General features: G+C 37.8%; 1 protein-coding gene across 1 annotated transcript in view; it reads left to right on the top strand.

Moving 5' to 3' along the window:
• Positions 1-20,347, top strand: part of ANO3 (anoctamin 3) — an 87,422-nt gene that overhangs the window by 993 nt on the left and 66,082 nt on the right. The window lies entirely within an intron of this gene.

The raw sequence follows: 20,347 nt of genomic DNA, 5'->3' as shown, positions 1-20,347 counted from the left end.
TTCACCTGTGTGCCTACTGCCAGGCAATGTGATACTTAAACTTAATTGCTAAGGCAAGGTAACTATTAAAATCCAAATGGGAATAGATTAAGGAACATGATTTTCCTCACTTGATGCTGAGCGTAAGAAGTGTTTTTGGTACCAGAGCTGCCTTGGGAAAAAAAACAGGACTCTCCTCTCTCGGATACTTCGGATTTCTCAATAAGGACCAAAAAAAGAAGGGGGAGGGAAAAAAAAAAAAAGTCTTAAGGCTTTGATTCTACTTAGTAATAGCATTCTCAGACACCCATTTTAGTATTTCATATACTGCGTTATACTATAGAAAAACTTTTCTATGGTGATGGAGATCACTCAATCGATGGCCACCCAGGAATTATGTCTCAGGAAAAAGAAAAATCTTTCCTTTTTTTTCTTAACAGGCTCTAGAAGAGGAAATTTTCTACCCTTGACCATGAATATTTTCTGCTTAGAATGGCTAGGTAATAAGTGAATAGTTATTCAGAAAGGACAAATAACAATGAGTGAAGACTGATGAGGCTGAGGATGATCTCTGTAGACTCCTTGGAGTTTAGTTGTTGCAGAGAAAAGCTGCTCATTAGTGTTTGGTATCTCATCTAACTCACAACTGAAGACGATTTATTTAGACACAGGACACAGCAACCTTACACTAGACTTGCTGTCTGGAGCAAATCTGGGACTGACGCCAAGCAATTGCTTGGCTTATTAGGAAGCTCAATTAAAAAATGATGTGCTTCCTAAGGAAAGATAATCTTAGGTTGGGAAGCAGGTCTTGATGAGCTGCTCAAGAAGCATTCACTGTGAGGGGTTTTTGTGTGTTTCTGGTTCGACTGAAGGATAAAACCTATGTCAAGGCAAAAATGATCCTTAGAGTGTTAAATATCTATAATTTCAATTATAATATGCAGCCTGAAGTTTCCTGCATACTCTTCTACGTTCTTTTATTGAATTCTGTTCTCTTTTCTGAGCTGTGACTTATCTGAATGTGAAGAACATCTTTGAGCATCTTGTGCAAGGACTGAGAACTTAGGACTCAACTTAGGACTGAGCCCTTGAGCGACACTATAGACGTGTTGGTGACTATTACCATCACTGGCTGCTGGACAGGCTAAGCTCAGGCTATTGCAAAGTCACCCTAACTTTTCCAAGGTGATGGTTGCTGTGAGGATCATCTTCATATTATGTCTTTTCCCAAGAGGGCTGATGTAGCTGATTTATATTGATTTTTGTGTGACTTCTGAGTAGGTCATATGCCTCTGTAAAAGACCGTTAGGAACTATTTTGTTTAGTTGATTATGTTTATTAGGAGTCATGTGAGTTAGATGGATTGAGGATTGGATTGAGAGCCTCTGAAAAGGCTACAGTTGTTATCCCTGCATGGGAGCACTTGTTACTTCCTTACCGGATTCCCTTTGCAAACTGCCTTCAGGTGCTTAGGAGAAAATCACTATTGCAGATGTGGATGCTGTTTTTTAATTATAAGACCTTAATGGCCTGCTTTTTTATAAAATAACCTGTCAGTTTATGTTTAAATTGCAACTTTAAGTGAGAATTTATGAAAATCACATGATGAGGTCACAATTTAATTTACAATTCCTATAGCTTTTAAATGAGATTTTGAAGCAGCTGTATGTGTTGAGATTATAGGGAGGGTTTCTAATGCATCAAATACTAAAAACTAATATAGATAGTTGAGTAATGATGCTGAGATGCTGAAAGGATAAAGAGATAAAACAATATAGATAATGAAAGATGGAAAAGTATTAATGCGTAAGCAATGTCTGTTAACATGAATATTGAAGTAGGGCTGTGTGCTACGGATTTGCAAATACCTCAGCACAGCTCACTTCACATAAAGCCATGTCAGCACCAGTAGCTTCAGCAGTGAGACTGCTTGCAGAAAGTCAATTGTCAAAAGAAAGGGGATGAGTAACTCTTTTCAGTTTTCTAACAAGATGATACAGATAGTATGTGAAAAATAACAGTATGATGTATGTGGAGCCAAACTCTGGAGAGGTAAACGGATGCCACCTGAATGTTAATTGTGCATGTCTGAATACGTGGGGTCTAGGGCTGGATCTTTCAGCTGAAAGAAGGCCACCTATGTACTACTGTTTAATCTCGCATAAAACGTGTGGGTTTTTTGTTGGCACTGTCTTTAAAATTGCGATGTGTGGTAAAATGCGTTGCTGGCATTGAAATAGTGCAACTGGAGAGGCTCGAGGGCCTAAATCTGTGCTCTACAGAAACCCTCCATTTTGCTGATATATTTATAGATATGAACTTAATCCATATATATTATATATAAAAATGAATTTTAATTCATGGTAAATATTCAGGAAACAGTCATGCATCTCTGAAGGCTGCAGAGAAATTGCAGAAAGCCAGCCATCTTTCTGCAGAGAAACTGCAGACAACTATTCTGTGTGTCTGTCATTTCAAAGCTATTTAGGTGAAACTCTGCTGAGTGCTCTCATACCTGAAGGATTGTGGATCATTCAGATGCAGATTGTTTTAAAGACTTTTCAAGGATACAGACAAGAATGCCATCAGGATTTATAGAACCGCCTGGCTGCCTGCCCACTCTAAGCTTGCGGCATTACATACCTGTTTGCAGGTTATTGACCATAAATGTCTTAAATAAGAAGTCTGTCTTCATTGAGGAAGTGGATTCTTAAAATACGAATTAAACCTGAGTAGCTGTTTGCGATTAACTCTTGCACAGCTCCATTTGTTATTGTTATAGGTGTATCTGCACCTAGAGTTAACCAGGGATTCTCACTAAGATGAGCTCTGCATGTCACTGCAGGTTAACTATAGTGTTTGTAACTAGTATGTGCATAAACTATGGTTTTTTTGGTTACAATGCTTTGCTTATATTTACAGTACGATGAATAGGTGCTGTTGCCTGTCAACCCCTTGTATGTTGGTCTGGCTGTTGCGAGGTATCCAGAATGCAGTGAAAAAGGAGGAGGAGGATTTTCAGTACCACAAATAGCCAACAGGAATAAATGAATAATGCACAGGAGCATAAGCATGGTACTGTTAATAATTCACAACTTTCAGGAAGGCACTCCTTTGAAGTTGCTGCTTTAGAAAGCCATCATCTAAATAAAATGAAAAAAATGAATGAAAAAGACTTACCATAAGATGCTCTTCAGCACAGAAACCCAACATACCCATACTAATAGCAGTGATACTTTGGTAGATATACGTGAGAATTGTTACATTTACTTATGGGATTCGTCAATAAGAAATACAATGCATCCTGTAACTCATTATCAAATTTTAATAAGAGATGAAGGGAAACTGAAAAGAATATATTAATCACCTATCCAAACAATAAATAAAAGAATAGATTAAGGATCTCCTTGACTAGGAGAGTAGTAGGATTCAGAATGAAGCTCACAAAGGGAGATTAGGCCAGAAAATAAATAAAATATTTTTAGTACGTTTTAAAAAAAAACTATATAAACATTCAGCAATATTGTGCTGGTATAACATCAACTAATTTTTAACCAAAAAGCTCTGGTTAGTTATATATTAATCATGTTTCCTTTTTAAAATGAAGCCTGAGTTATACTTAAAACAGTTGCTGTAAACATTGGGGGTTTAATATAGATTTCATATTGGTCTGCTTTTCATTGTCAGCATATACTGCTTTTCTGAGTGATTTTTTTTATTGAAAACATAACATGCTAATATTAAATAATTAGGCAGTATTTAAAGGTAACATCTTTATGTCCCTCGCACTGTTGTGAGCCCATAGTGAACTTGTGATATTGTTAATATTCCCAGAGATAGTTTTGGGGATAAGAGGAGGAGCCTGGAAAATACACCAAGCAGTTTGTAAATGAGACCCGTAAGAGCCTGTACGCTGATGGAAAGAAGTTCTTGAAGAAAGTAGTGCTGTGTGTCCTAATGATGAGAGTTTGGGCTTACTTATTGTATAACAGCCTGCTTGTCTTTGCTTGGAAACTTGTGTTTCAGTCTAAGCTGCTTTTTTTCTAGAGTGAGTAGCGTGGTAGAATCACATTTAGTTTTCTGAGGTATTGGGAACGGGTGGTTGGGCATGTCAAGTGTCTGGCATACAATGACAGTAACACTGTAGTGCTTAGGATTGTCTGGGGATATGCAAGTGGTAAGAGTTGTAGGGCAATGCATGCTTTATTGTCTACCTTTCCGTAGACTTAATGACCACACCTGGGAAGATTTAGAAGCAAAAGCTTTTCTTCAGATCACTCAGTTTCTTCCTAAGACTTTCTTATTCTGTGTTGTTTCTCACAAGTATGTTAGTTGCTTGTGTAAATACCTGTCCTGTCCTCCCCCATGTCTTATGTCACTTTCCTGTTATTAGGAGTGAACTGGTGAAAGCACAGAAGACCAGAGCTGTGCTTGTTACTTAATCACCTGGTTAAATCTTTTTATTTTCATTTTTTTATCTTGTGGCTTTTTGTAGATATTTGTTTAGACATACATCTCCATAGAAGGAAACACAAATTTCTTAACAAGCTTGAATGGCCAAAAGGCACTTGAAGGAATTGATGAAACCTGTGCTTCAGTTCAAGGAGGAGGAAAAAAATCAAGTCAGAAGTTCCCCCAACAAATCCCCTTGAACTTAGAATAGCATTTTTGCCAGTGCTTTGTTCTGTCTGGGGGTAGCAATCACCACTCCAGGCCAGCATTTGTGTTAAGTACTTTGACAATTGTCTTGGACTCCTCTGAAAGTCTTTTTTTCTAAGAGTAACTGAACAAATGTCTTGTATGTATCATTGGGCATCCATACCAATCAGTAGCAGTAGTGGGAACATGATGTGTTGACAAAATGCTGTCTAAAATTCGAGGAACGAGGATCTGGGAAGAGAGCAATCCCTGGAAACTGGATCAGAACGAAATAGTGCAAGTCCACTTACCAGAACTCCTACTGTGAATATGAGATGTTAGACAATCTCCTTTATCTTATGCTGAGCAGTCTAGAGGATGCTGCTTTAAAACAATTTCTGTTTTTGTGACTGTTCTTTTTTTGTTCAGCTCTTCTATTATCTTCTAGGCAGGCATAATGCATGTGCCAGAACTTCTTAATTCCCCATATGCAAAGAACACCCAAGGTATATACTTCAAACACCTCAGAGTCTTTTTTTAGCTTTAGAACATTAGTTCAAGAATATGAAAAATATTATGTAAGGAAGATTTTAAGAGAGATGGCACTGTGATGCTTCTCCATGAGCTAAAGGAGAAAGAGTTTCAGAGTACTTCACTGGGAACAAAACTAAAAACTCTGAAGCAGTGGATTCTTTTTAAAATCTACTGCAGGAGAAAAATATTTTAATACTCCTGTTTTCCAGCTTTTCCCTGTGAATGCTTTTGCTGTTCACACCAAGGCTTCTAGAAGAAATGACTGAAGAAATGGGCTCAGAATCTTCTGCAGAGGCAGGATAATTAAGATAGCCTGATTTTAGTTTTCTTTCTGCTTGTGATGCAGATCGGACTGCTAGTCGGGCTCTTTTCACTGGAGGGTTTTTAAAGGCTTTTTTGGAAGCTACGTTAGTGGAGTGAGTTGGTTGGTCAAACTGAGGTGACAAAATTTGAAGAAACTTCTGATCCCAATAAAATTTGGACTTGTAGAATCATGCTTCTGAGCATTCCTGATGGGCTCCATTGGCCACTTCATGACTTAGGTCCCTGAAAAGAATGAATAATTTTCCAAAGAAACAGCATGTGGCCTCTGGATAACTGGAAACTGATAAGAATGTAAAAATTTAATGCCCATACAGCTGTCAATCAAATTGCCAGGTCACTAGTATAACTTTTTCTCAGTTGTCTCTGTAGAAAGAGAAATAATTAAAATGAGACTGCTAGTAATGAATATCTTCTTTAGAAGAAACAGTATTAGAGCCTATAGAATTCAGAGTATATATATGTCGCAATGTAAAACTAACTGAGCTTTCCTTCATGAGGTGTTTCCTTTCCCTCTGCCCAGTTATGTTGTCTGTCTGTTTTAGAATCAGCAGGATATATGCTTTCAAGCTTCACAACACAGACTGGGAAAAAAATGAAATCCTGTCTTGCTCTCTGACTGCTCAGATAATCTAAATTTATTGTCTTGGCAGTGTTGAGAAAAATAACACATATCACCAGAGAATAAAATCACTAATTTTCTCTTGTCTCTTCCTTGTATGCTCTGCTTCTTATTGATGTTTGAAATGCGGAGATATGAAATGATAGAAGTGCCAGTGTACCTACCCATCTTAATCCATGCACTGAAAGGTTTTTATTACTGAAATTCCCTCCTATGAACATTTTTGGTTTGATATCTTTCCTAAATCATTCTTTGACCAAGGTCACAAATATATTATATTGTATTATATTCTTTTGCAAGAGATCAAGCTAGCGACTTCCTTTGCATTTTTCCTTTCACATAGGACAAAAGGTTTCCCAGGCTTCCCTTTCAGATTTTCAATACTGTATGCAGAAGACGACACTAACAAGTGCTCTTTGCAGCCAAGTGTGCCTATGCATTTCATATATCCCATTCTCAAATAAATTCTGTGGGCCTTCACATGTCCTGAGGAAGCAAACTGACAGAGCAGTAGTAGTAACTTTGTCCTGAGCGTTAAAGTGGAAACATTTGCTGGAGTTCATCCAGGCTGTTTCTCAAAATGTACACTTTTAGGAAAAATGAGTTTTAGTTAAGGGCTTGTAGCCTTTAGAATTTTCAGCTTACCGTAGCCTCTTTTAGCTTCACTAGTTTTGCTGTTTTTTTTTTTTTTTTTTTTTTTTTTCCCCCCTCTCCCCTCATTTCATTTGAAATACCTTTTTTTTTTCTAGACAATGGTGGGGGAGGGCTAGAAGGGAGAAGAAAAACATTTTTTTTAAATGACATATTTTGTCATTCACTTTTACTCATTTTGTGTTTTAGAGAGCAATGTCATTATTGTACCTTTTTATCAGGTGTATGTTACTGCAGTTTTGAATGTGCTTTCTTCCTCATGCTGTTTCTCCCTTTTCATGGGTTCTTGTTTCTTTTAATAATCTCTTCTGTAAATGCAGTTTTTACCACTGATTCTACTCAGATTCCATTTTATGTGCCAAGTAATTTATCTGATGTAAACAGAATAGCTCTCTGGTACTGGTGGTGGTTTGCCAATCTTTGTCTAAGTTTTACACTGATTTATATCAGATTGTCATAACAGACAAAACTATTGCACCCCGAAAGGTTCAATATTGTTGTTAAGCCTCAATGACTAGGGGTAGGTTTAATCTTATTGCCTTTAGTTTTTACGGTAATTATAATAAGTATGAGGTAATTACTGCATTCCTAAAGTCAGAGGGACACATTTTATGAAAATTTCCTTTTTAAGAAAAAGGAAATCAAGGTAGGTACCTAACCCCTAAATTAAAAGTAATTCGTTGATAATTGATATGAATTGATAATTCATTGATTCCAAAACAACTGATGATACATTTTTAATAATTCAGTAACATTCAGTATTTTATGGAAGAGAAGATAGATATACTTTACATCCATGAACCTCTTTGTAGAGAAAGAGAGAAGAACCCTGCTAGCTTTATCTGCAGAAATAATTTTCCCACTGCAGGACATTACTTGTGAGAGTAGAAAAATAATGTTTTTAATAAAATGCAAGAATTGCTTAGAAGTGACTCGAGTCAAGGAATTATTGATCCCTGATCTCTCTCCTATTTTTCTGCCTTCAACATCTGTCTAATGAAAATCTGCTTTGGAAATATTTGAAATTATGCTGGGGATTAGGTTCTATATAAGATTTTATTTAGGAAGAAGGGTGACTTGAAGACTGTACCAGGAAATCTGTGGCAACTTTCTATAGACTAGAGCTGTTTTATGGTCTCACAGATGTATATGCTGAATGAGCATAAATTGTGAACTCAGCAGTCCCCAAACAGTATTTGTAATATCTGCAGCAGTGGGAAGCCAACAGCTGGAAGTGCAGCATAGTTTGTCTTCCCTAGTAAGCAAGTAAATGTGAAATCCTGCAAATGGGTTTTCAGCTTGTTTTATTGGGATTTTCCTGGACAATACAGCTGGAATATTTCTCTTCCTGTAACTACAAAGTTTGTGCAACTGTTTGTCCAAATTTGGTGCCCCTTTTCGGGGGGGGGGGGGAGAAACTCCACTATATATAGTTAATTTAAAAATGCAGGAAAAATAGTGTTCTTCAGTTGATCACGTAAGTCTTGAGATTGGAGTGAAAGGATTTAAGATTTCCATTTCTGCAGGCTTACCAAGCCATTTTGAGGGGTATTTTCACATTAAAATCTATCCCTGAACTATCATATGGGGAAAAAATATCTATACTTAGATTTAAAATAAATGTGCAAAGACACCCATAAAACCCTATACTGAGATGCTTGAAAAATAAAATCTAGCAAACTGTGCAGATCAAGAGGAGAATCAAGTGAAAAGGGACATCTGGAGGCATGTAGTCTAAAGCTTTGCTCCAAGCAATCCGTACTTCAAAGCTAGGTCAGGTTGCTCAGGGCTTCATCCAGTCAGATTTTGAAAAGCTCCGGTTTTGCAGCCCTCACTGAAGAATGGATTGAAGGTTTCCATGTTGTTTTCCATGTTGTATCTATAATTATTGTCAGTTGTTCTCTTGCTGGCCACCTCTGGCCTCTCTTCTCTGCAGCTCTCAATTATGTAGCAGAGCTCCTTGCCCTTAATTTTCTTAGTTTCTTCCACTTACTAACTACAGAAGCTTCAGACTTAAAGAAAACTGTTAAAATTGTGGTATGACACAGATCTTGGAGAAGCAACATCACTGTGGCAGTAACAGTCAATCTAATGGCCTCATAGTGCTGTGATGATCAGTTTGGAAATGGTCCTTTAAGCTTTTTTTTTTTTTTTTTTTTTTTTTTTTTTTTTTTTTTTCTTTTAATACCACTGGTAGATGGTTCCCCAGCAGGTTTGTAAACCAGAGATCTTAGCTTTATTGCTTGGGAACAAGGGTCTACACCAAGTGTCAAAAGAAACAACCACAGCCCCTTCAAGCTCTGGATTAATTGTTATTCTTTCCATAAAGCCCTATTTTCAGAGCTTTGAAGTTGCTTTCTTCAGACAGGTGTGCTAACCAAAAGGCCAACTTGCATGTGTTAATTGCGGTGAGAGGAGATACTATAACCTTGTTCCCAAGTAGATTGAAAATTAGTCATAAACACTGAGCATAGCATAACTGGAAGGAGGGATCAAAGCCTACAAAAACGTGCTAAATGAGCAGCATGGTGTTTCAGGCAGGGCTCTGACCATGCCATGATCAGCCAAGCTGATCAGAATTGCCAGCACCCACAGATTTGCTGTGTGAGTTAGTTCTTAAAACCAAATGGGATAAAATGATTTATCTGTGATGTTTTGGCAGGGCTGCTGGCAATAGTTAGAGCCCAGAGTCCCTGCCAGTATTAAAGCTTTCATCAACAGAAGGAGTCCAAGGAAGTATTTGTAAGAAATATGTCTAGCTGCACCATTTGACTGGAATGAGCTGGCCACAGCAGTTGTTGATGTTTGTCTTGAGAAGCAGAAGCTGGTAAAGTATTTGAAAAGGATCATATAGATTATTTTGACTTTTAGAACCAAAACATGGGATGCCCTCTGAAGTCAGGAGTCCTCATGGACGTTGGTGACCCATGGAAGAGCAAGTCACCAGCTACAAATGAGCTCTGCTCTTTTTACTTACTTTTAACTCAGTATGCTGCATTCAAAGGTCTTCAAAGTTGACATTAAAAAAGAGCTATAGCCAATTCATGTGTCCCAGCACTAAAAAACAAACCATCTTTCCTCTCCAGACTCTAACCCACTCCTTCAGTTGGTCACACAGCAGAAGGGGAAAAAATGCAGGCACTAATCAGGGACTTCCCATTGGTTTGGCTCTAACAGTCTGCCAGTGAGAAATAACTATCCTAATTTGAGTCCTTAAAACTGAGTTCTTGGAGGAAATGATCCCCTCTCCTAGACTGAAATGTGAAAGTAAATAGATTTTACAGGTAGAGCTTTGTGAATTGTTGAAAGCAACTGAGCGCCCTGAAGAGAAATCATTGTCTTCTCTGATGAAAGCAGCGTTTGTGACCTTGCGTTGGTAAGCCTGCCAGCAGCCTAAGGGTGTTTCTTGCTGCAAGGCAATATCACTTGTTACTATTACTTGTTCCAGTGTGGTGGTTTTTTTTTTTTTTTTTTTTTTTGCAGTGACTTTTCAAATGGCCTAAGTAATATATATTGGTATAAGATTCATTCAGTGAAACCAAGGATCATATTACATTCATTTTGAAATTCCGTTTAATGAGCATTCAAAAGTTGGTTTAGCTATCTGAGTTCAGTGACCATTGAATCCTCTGCACAGCACTGAATATCTCCAGGAGGAAAAAAAAGGTGATTAAACGTGACCTTTTCTGGCATTACTTCTCTTAGTCCCAATAAGGGATTGCAAGCAATTTTTCATTCAACTATTGCTTTGCAGTGGATACTTAAGCTTTAGAGTAGCAAAGGCATACTATAAAACTTCTTTTTAGTGGGAAGTCAAATGGAAATGAAAATTCTGTTCTTATTCTTTGATTTTATTCATGTAATTCTTGTGGTTTTCTGTATTACTAGGTAATATTCGAAGTATTTTGATTTGTCTATGTATTTTGATTTGTATGTATTTGTATGTGTATGTATTTTGATTTGTCTAGTTATTTGCCCGCGTAAAATGCTCCTCTTTGTAGAATCTTATCTTTAAAGTTCCATAACTCTCATTGGTTTTTTTAGTTTTTCAGTATTTTTTCCTTTGAGACTTGAAAATGGCTTTCTGTGTTTCTTTTAATGAGCTTTTTTCAGGTTAAACTTTTTTCTCTAAATTTAAAATTCAAGCAATTTTTTAAATAAAATATTTTAGTTTCATACAAAAAAAAAAACTCATTTTCGTCTCCACGTGAGGAAGAACTTCTTTACTGTAAGGGTGACAGAGCCCTGGAACAGACTGTCCAGAGAGATTGTGGAGTCTCCTTCTCTGGCGATCTTCCAAATGCACCTGGATTGCACCCTCTGCCATGTGGTCTAGGTGTCCCTGCTGGAGCAGGGAGGTTGGACTAGGTGATCTGCAGAGGTCCGTCCCTTCAAACCTTAACCATTCTGTGATTCTGTGTGATTTTTCAGGTTGGTCAGAAAGTAGACTTTAAATCAGATACAGCAAATGTGGATTTTTTTTTTTCCCCAGGGTATCTCTTTCTATAGCTCATATGTAATATATATTAGTATCATTATGCAGATGAGAATTCTGTATGATATCAGCAGAGATTAGGACAGAATAAGCAGTTCCTTTGCATCTACTTCACATGAATTTTATAGGAATCTTAGCAGAAAGTACAAGTTCTTTCTTAATATATTCCTTTTTCTCGTGTAAAGTCAATTTATTTCCATTATGTGTTTTTTTTATTAATGAACAGCTATTCTGAGAAAGTATTTCTAAGGAAAATATGCAAAGGTTTTCTCTCAGCAGAATGTAATTCTTGGAGCCTCTGGAAACAGCAACTGTGCAATATCAAAGATTAAGCTTGTGGAGACAGACAGCTGGAATCGGTGCAGCAGGAAGTGGCCAGTCTTTTGGCTTCCCTGGAAATATCAAGCAAGATTATCTTTGATGTTTATCTCCTTGAATCTAAATAGCTGATCAAATATAGTAATATCTTTTAAATTCCCTAGTAGGACTGAAAATTCATTTGTTGTATGCTGAGAACTGTTTTTGAGTAATAGTGGGAAACTATTTAGTGATGCATACTGGAATTTAATAACTGTGAGTTGTTCTGCCTATCCTGTACCCAGGGTGTTGACCAGAGGCAAATTGTTTCTGTTAATTTTTTCCTTCTGTTCTCCATTCTCAACGTCTTCTATGAACAAGTGTGTTCTGTTATGGACTTATCTAACATACAGATAAACAGCACAATAGCACCAACAGTGATGTAACCCATCTTTTCAATATTATGTAACTATACTGTATGCACAGTATACAAGAGCAAAACTGTGTTTTCTAGAGTGTTTGATATAGCAGAACCTTACAGCCCTTTTGCTGCACTCTTATCTTGTTATAAACTGATTTTGTATGGTGTGACAGCAGGATATTCTGTAAAAAGTTGTTGAGTTCAAAAATGGGTAAGCAAGGGGAAGAAAATAACCTTTGTTTTAGACTACCACAAATTCTCTCAGTGGCAGTGGAATACTCCTTATACTTCATAAAATAACCTGATCTCCAGCTGTGGAACTTCCTGGAGTCAGATGTATGTTTGTGGGGCTTCTAACAACTTCGGTAGCTGCAGGTTTCGGATCGTGAAGCTGCATTGACTCTGCTGCTTCATCTTCATTTTTTTTGTGTGTGTGTGTAAACTCCGTGTCCCCAAACGCTGCTCTGGCTATGGTAAAACTTTCCATGTGACAAATAGAAGGACACATAGTTAGCATTTGTTTTAAACCTTGTTTCAATTTCAAAGAAATATGGAGTTAAGGGTTGTTATAATGTAGAGATGGAGAACATTTAGAATGTGAACTTTTAGTGCTTTTTTTTTTTTTTTTTTTTTTTTGTGGAGTGCATGTGTGCAAATCCAACAAAAGAAGTTTTAGCTCTTAAAACTGAAGAGCCTATAAATTGAGAACATATCCTGAAATGATCCAGCTTGAAATATCTTATGGATACTGGGTTCTTGAATGAGTTATTGAATCTAGATGAGAATTGAGCCAAGTCCATAACAAAATCTCAACAGCAATATGGAGCAAGTCATGAGATTTTCAAATGTACATCCGCATTTTTTCCAGTTTTTCAACAGTCAGAACTTGATGATAAAAGGAAAAATAGATTTTTTTTTCTTATTATGAATTGATGTGCATTGAGATAAAAGCAGGCTGTCACCACACTGAAGGAAATAGTTAATTATTTTTTGCAGGAAGCTAAAAATATGCCATATTTTGAAGAATAAGAGAAATTTTGAACACTTTCCTAGTATGTGGTTGTTGTATGATTCTGTATTAAATAAATGATTAAGCAGAACCTCTGGTAATGATACTTGTGGGATCCTGCAATTTACTTAAGGAATTTATAGGTGATTAACATTATGGTATTTTTACCTCCAAATAAGATCTCTGTGTCTATTAAGTTAGATTGGGGGGCGAAGGGATGATTCATTATTTAAAAGTAATGATTGATGAGAGAAACCATACCCCAGTTTTAAATATTTACACCTCAGTGGCCACAGCTTTATTTGCTGTAATGCAATGTCTGTGGAGAACATCCTCTCTAGCCTGCATGTTGCTGGAAAAAAAATCATTTCCCCTGAAACATTTCTGGTTATCTTATGTATTATAGTTGAGTTGATGGCAATAGCACATCCAGGGAACAGACTCCTTTCCCTGAGGACCATGGGGCCTGTCCCCTTGAGCTTTCCAGATGCTCATAGTGTGCCACAGACTTATTTCTTTACTGCGTATGTTCTTTTGCTTTTATCAGGGTATGTGTCATTGATTAGTAATGTTCCAGTTTGCTCATCTCTTAGGTTATTCTCCCCAGCGACAGCATCAGTGAGCATACCTGGAAGCACCTTAAAAAGGAAGAGGATGTCACAGCAGTTGTGTTACGAGTGACACCTGAATGTTAGAAAAGGAGGGGGTCCCTCTGTCAGGACTGACTTTATCTTTGTATTGGATTTATGTGTGTATGTGCGTGTGTGTATTTGAAGAAAATTTTCAGGAAAGACCTTTTGTTTCTAGAACTAATTCTCTGTCAAGACATGTGTCCTGCAGCCTCCCTTGTACCTGTCACAGGTTGCTTTTTTCAACCACAGACAGATACTGAGGCAATAAAACAGTGGTTGACCATCTCTGAAAAGAGGTGCAGTGGGCGATGATGAGAAAAGTGACAAAATGCTTAGTATGTGCATACGTTTATGTTTGAAATTGAGGTATTGTCAGCTGGATGCACAATTCTATTACTCCATAGTTATAAAAACATTGTTCTTGATTTGTTATAAAATCTTTTCACAGTAATATGGAAGTCTCAGTCAGCTGGGAAGATGAATACGGAAGACTCTGGTGTAGTTCTGTACTGTTTGCTTAATTGTGTTTGCTGAAAGGATCTCATTTTCTCTTTAAATCACAGGTGTTGAAAGAGCAGTATAATTTTTCTCACATACTTAACCTTTAGAGTTTAAGTGCTTTAGTACTGATCTCTACTTTTTTCCTCTGTAATTTAGGAAAATTATAAAATTATGGATATTTAAAATAGCTCTGTACACCTCCACAGCATGTCTCAAGGCACGTTGAGCTGTCTACGTGGGCCTAACATTCAGGCAGGTGACTTGATTGGAACAAAGGTTGCTAACGGAGGCTAAAGAAAGCTGTCTAATTAACAGGCTTTTCATTGTGCCTTGCTCTAAGCAGTCTTCGTCACACACGAGCTCTCATCAGTCACTGCAGGTTAGTGGGGAGCTGCATGGCATTTGCAGAGGAAAAATTGCTCCGTTTTGCAGCATTAACCAACCTGCAGGGCTAACTCTCAGGCAAACCTGAACTGCAGGACAGCTAAACTCATGTTCATTGCATCTTGGTCATTCGTATATGGCCTATAAGCAACGCCCCTGGTTTGGTGTGTGCAGCAAACTGGCACCTGGGACTAAAGACAATTTTCTGTTCTTGAAAATGCTACCATCATTGCTTCGTGTGCCAACTTTTATTGGGTGATTTAGTCACTGTGTGTGTTTGGCCATCTATAAGCTCTGTGACTTTAAAAATCCATTTCTGTACATTATCTACAAATCTTGAGCACTGAGTAGTGCTGGTGTTAGATGCTGTTAGGTAAAACTCAAATTTTACTGGCTCTTTCACCAACATTTGCTCTATGCAACAAGTATGTCAATTGTAAGGTTTCCATTTTAATAATGCTGGTGTTATACTGCTGTTTTACACTCAAAACTAGGCCTATTAAATAGGTAAATTTTACAAGTGGGGCCCTCAAGCTGCTTCTGAGCTTGCTTCATCATGTAGCAGTAGGAGTAGTTCCAGACCAGTCCTGTCCTCATCCTGGGTGTGTGCGTGTAGGAGAGCAGCATTGTGCTCTGGCTCCGAGTGATCCACATCCTTATCTTGGTCTTGAAGGAGCTGCAGTAAGTTTCGTGGAACACAGGGTGCTTAGGAGCTCTAGAGAGTTTGTGGTACTAGAGGTGGCTTTCCAAAGCAGTTAATACCAAGCAAGCGTGGAGTTGTCCTGATGGAATAGGGTACCGACAGCTTCACTTCAGCAAGGCAGAAGTGTCTGATGGAGCATCTTTAAGGGAACTTTTCCGGCACAACAAGCATTTCTGACATTCTTCATGTGTGCCATTATTTTGGTGGTAATAAGACTGAAAAAAGCTCTCATTAATTACAGATATAATTTAATTAATTGGGATAAAGGTTACTTTCATGAGGCAATTAATTGGCTTAGCTATTAGTAATGCCAGGTGCCCATTAGAGCTTCAGGTCCTTTGCATTAGCCTCACAGGCTGCTTTTTAAAGGAAAAGTGAAGTACATGGTTTTTCTACAAAAACATTTTGGTGTTTAAAAAAAATGCAGCTTGACTATGTCACGTATCATGAAAAGATAAAATGAGGAAAATATTGTTGCATTAGCCAGAAAAACTAACTGTCAGCGTATACAGAGTCTTTGGGGGGGGTGGGAGAAAAAGCAATTAAATGTGTTAGATTGAATTCCCTCCTGGCTGAACTTGTCCTACTTATACACTTGCAGCTTCAGCTGCCTGCCAATGCAAAGGTTCTTTCTAGAGAGGACGTGTAGTAATTACATGTATAACATGATTCCCACCACCTAGTCTGTTTGTGATTTTGTTGTGATTTTGTTTGTTTTGGGTTTTTTTGAATGAGAAGGAAGATACTAAAAGAAATATGCCTTGTTGCTGAAGAAAAATATTAATTTAACTGTAAAATAAAAGAGTGAATAGTATCTTTGTCGTGCACACTCTGAAAAGATAAATGATTCAGAAACAGAAGACATCAAAAGATTAGGAATTAACTTTAGCTTAAGGATTTAGAAATTTATCGGGTTACTGGTGAGTATATGACACAGATCAAGAAATCAGACACTTGTGCTTTTTTCTTACCTGGGAGATTTTTATCCTACTTGAGATGCAGGTAGGAAACACTATTTAAAAAAAAAAAAAAAAATTGTCCCTGTGAGAAGCAAAATGTTGTTGTGAACTGGAATACAGGGAATTTGCTAGTCACTTCCTAATCATATTCTGTGGTAGAAATAAAACCTCCTGGAAGTGTCTAAAAATATTTTTTATTTCTTTACTCGTAGTGTTTTAAGATAATTTTGAGCCTCTTCTGGAAGGTTAAAAAGGGATGTCCTTAAAATTAGCATTCAACAAGGTGCTGGAGATTGATTTTGTGCAAATAGGAAATAGCGCCAGCAAGCACTTTGGAAAATAAGCCTTTGAAAGCTTGAAGTATCTGGTCACTTAAGCAAGCAAGAACATGAAAGTTTGAGTAGGAAGCATTAATGAAGAGGGCAAATTCTCCATTCCAGGAAGACCGCTTGAATTAGTCTGGATTTCACTTAGAGAACTGCAGGAAGAGCCACAAATCAACCGGCAAGCCCAGTGCCAGGGCTCTTTGGTTATACCCCTCTGCAGGCTGCAGCATATGAAGCAAAGCCTAATGTAGCACCATGCAGGTATCAGGATCTTTCTACACCTTTAAATACGTGTAGCTAAGGTTTACCAGTGCCCTGTACTGCATTGCACCACTGCGCCCTCTTCAACTGTAGGAAAGCTTTCTCCAGTTAGAATTACTTAATTTCATCTTTGCTATGATTCCTGATGCAGGGGAAACCTGTCTGAACAGCAAAGCATATTTTCAAAGGCCTGGCAAGGCTTGAAGAGCTTTGGCAATGTTGTATTGCACAGACTGGGTTAGCTAATCCAGGAAAATAGTATTAAAAACACAGCTGCCTTTTTGGGCATTATTTGCTAATTTTCACAGATGTATTAGCAAAGAGATAATATTAGAATGCGTCCGATCTCTTCCACTGTAGAAATCTTATGTAAATGAAGTCACTAACAATTGATTTGTGAGCATATATCTAGAATTTAGAAGAAATTATGGTTTTTCCTTCTGATGGCAGAGAACAAGGAAGGTATTGTACTTGAGGCATGGATACTGGAACTAACTGAAGCTAGTTCTCTTTCCAAAATGCCAAAGAATTTAACTAAGAACTGAGCTCCTCTGGGCCGTGAGTTCCAGCCCGTAGCTTGGGGAAGGGCTCTACCCAGCACACTGCCCATTGCCCACTTTCTCTCTAGCATGAGTGACCCTCACAACTCTGAATGCAGAGAGCGAGTTTTAAAATGAGAGATGGGATCCCCCTCAGGTAATGCCTAGGGGATTGCAGCTCTTCTCTGCAAATCTCATGCTGGACAGCTTGGCTGCTCCCTGCAAGCATGCGGGAAATATTTCTCCACTGTAGTTTTGCAGCTTGTTTCATGCTATTTTTTTAAGGATAACCAGGCCATTGTCCTCACGTGGTCCTCAGATTAAGTTTTGCGCTGTTGCCTTGCATGGCCTCTTTAAAAACTTAAGAGGTTGTAGAATTGAGAAGGTGTGAGCCAAAGTGCTAAGTTCTTGCTTAAAGTTGATTTCTATTAACTTTTGAGATGCTAAAAATTCAAAGCCTTTTGTTACTCATGGCATGCACTACAAAATAGCAGCAACATCCACAGTGGAGCTTGAGGGTTTCTGTTCTTGTAGAAATAGCAATTCTGTTACCAAGTCCATGTTGCAGATTATAGGGATAAAGACAATAATTCATTTTCTTGATTTTTTCAAATATTTTCAATATATTTTTTTCTGACTGACTAGATATTTCCTAAATGATAAAAGGTTTGGAAGATGTTTGAGGCTTTTCCAAGATTCAAAACACTCAGCAAGTAACATGTATGTAGTATGTAAGGTATTGGGAGAGAAAAATAGTGGCATGGAGTTCACGCTGCAGTTGTGTAAATACATACTTCATTCTCGTTTGAATCTATAGGATGTTTAATGAAATACTGAAGTAAATCATCCCCTACCCACTTACCAGTAATCATTTATAAATGCCTCGCTCCTCCTTTCTCATACATATCATCCTATTTCTCACAAAAACAAGGTACAACATGGGAATTGGCAGTCGGAGTGCTGTCGAATGCCCTACTGGAAGCACAGCTGTGCCTTCCTCTGCTCAGGCATGTGCTCAGCATACACAATGCTCTTTCCCAGACACCAGGCAGCAGTCTGCCTTAAATCTAAGCACCTAAAGACTTATACGAGAGGGCAAGTACAATCGTTTGTACAGATGCTGGGAAATCTGAACAGGACTACCTTACTCAAAGTTATAGCAAAACATAAAAGAATGAGTTATTTAATAGTGGCCATAAGTCAAAGGAACAGGCGAGCCTCCTCAGGGAGGCTGTTAACGTTTGCTAAAGTAAGAACAGGCTTTAAAGCCAGGCTAGCCCAGGGCCAAGCACCAGCTCCCAGTCTCTGCAAAGCCTGTGCCTCCTCAGTCCCATGTGCAGACCTGGTGTTGCAAAGAAAAGAACGGTGCAGACAGAGTGGAGTTTTAAAAGCCATCCAGGCAATCTTTCCTTTCTTTGTAGCAATGGAGGGGTTAGATGATAAATGGCATCATTGGATTTATGCAACCTCTTCAATTTACCACAGACTTTTCTCCTTTCCTGCTGCTCTTCCCTGTGTCCTTGTTCTCTTCTTGTTGCTTCACCGATAACAAATTTAATAATGCCGGAGCTCACTGAACCTGCTATTTCCTAAGCAATAAGAAATGACTTGTTAGTAGGGCTCTGTGTTGGTCTCTGTAGTTGTGTTTTCTCCCTGTGGGTACCTCTGTGTATCTTCCCTGACTGTGGAATTCCCTATGGACCTACACATTTCCTAGCAGGTCACTGGGCTCTGAATTTGCCTCCTGGGCCTTTTCCAAGTGCACACTTCACTAAGGACTTCATGAACCTTTCCTTCTGCCTGACCCTTGGGCTCTGAATTACCTGCCAATAAGCTCTTCAGTGTGTGCTGCTCAGTTCCCAAATTTCTTGATTGTTATTACATTGATGGTTGTTTGGGCTGGAAGATTTTTCATTCCAATCAAACCCAAATTCTAACATCTTCTGTTAAGATAACCATAATTGCAGGTTCTGAAGGTAAAACTGACAGCTTGAAATATACTTATGCTTTTTTAAAAAAAAAAAAAAAAAAAAAAACTACATGAATGTGGGAGTAGGATTGTAGTATTTTCCTGCTTAGTCTGCTCTGGGATTCTGGCTGGCTTTCAAACAATGAACTAAGCTCTGTGATACATGGATAGGAAATGTGTATTAGGAGCTGCAGTTTAGTGTTGAGTGCAGTAAAAACACAACTTAATTCCTGATGACCTTTGTTTTCCCGCATATAAATAATGATTTGTATAGACTCTGAATTGATTCTCTGGAGCAGAGGACTAATATTTATCCATTTTCAGATCAGGAAAGGGCAACACAGAGGAGTTATGTGATTATTTGGAGATCATTGGTCAAGCCATTGATATACATGCCAATAAATCTACTTTTTCTGAGTTTGAATCCTATCTTCACAAATCTGCACATAGTAATGGGTAATATAATTTTGTTTTATATGCTCATTTAGAATATCATGAGTGATTTCAATATCATTCAGTGCTTTAGTTCTCCTTAAAGAGATTTGAAATGATTTGCTTTCGTTGAGTTTACCCTTCATATACATAAGAAATTTGTCTTATGCTGCCAAATAAATCATGGTGATTTCTGGTCTCAGCTCTAAACACTTAAAGTACTTTATTAAGTATGTATTTTGCTAAATGTATTTGGAGGCACTTTGAAATGCATATGACCATATAAATTCATATTAAAAGGCTGCACAAAGAGCTTTGAAGCCATTAGTGCCACTTTTGTAGATAATTATTTAGGGTGTCTTAAATCTGGGGATTATTTGACTGCTTCACATGATGAGCCATTAAACCCTCATGTGAAACTTAGTGAGAAAATTTTAGTGGTTATGGATTAGCTTATCTTAGAGTTTAGTAGCAAACTCATTTGTCTCCTTTGAAAATAAAAAGCAAATCAAATAGGAACATTGGCTGATCCTCAGCTGTAGAAGCCCACAAGAAAATGAGTTGAAGAGCAAAACCCTCCACATACTGAATATCTGTTTTTGTCTTTCACATTTTCCTTATGAAATAGTTAAAGGCTGTAGTTCAGCTTTGGTTTTTGAGGTAGGAATTAG

This window comes from Tinamus guttatus, unplaced genomic scaffold (genome assembly GCF_059628265.1).
Source record: "Tinamus guttatus ecotype Peru unplaced genomic scaffold, ASM5962826v1 Tinamus_guttatus_pri_ptg000240l, whole genome shotgun sequence".
NCBI lineage: Eukaryota > Metazoa > Chordata > Aves > Tinamiformes > Tinamidae > Tinamus > Tinamus guttatus.
The sequence above is the reverse complement of the archived record's forward strand: the minus strand, read 5'-3'. Positions and strand labels throughout refer to the sequence as shown.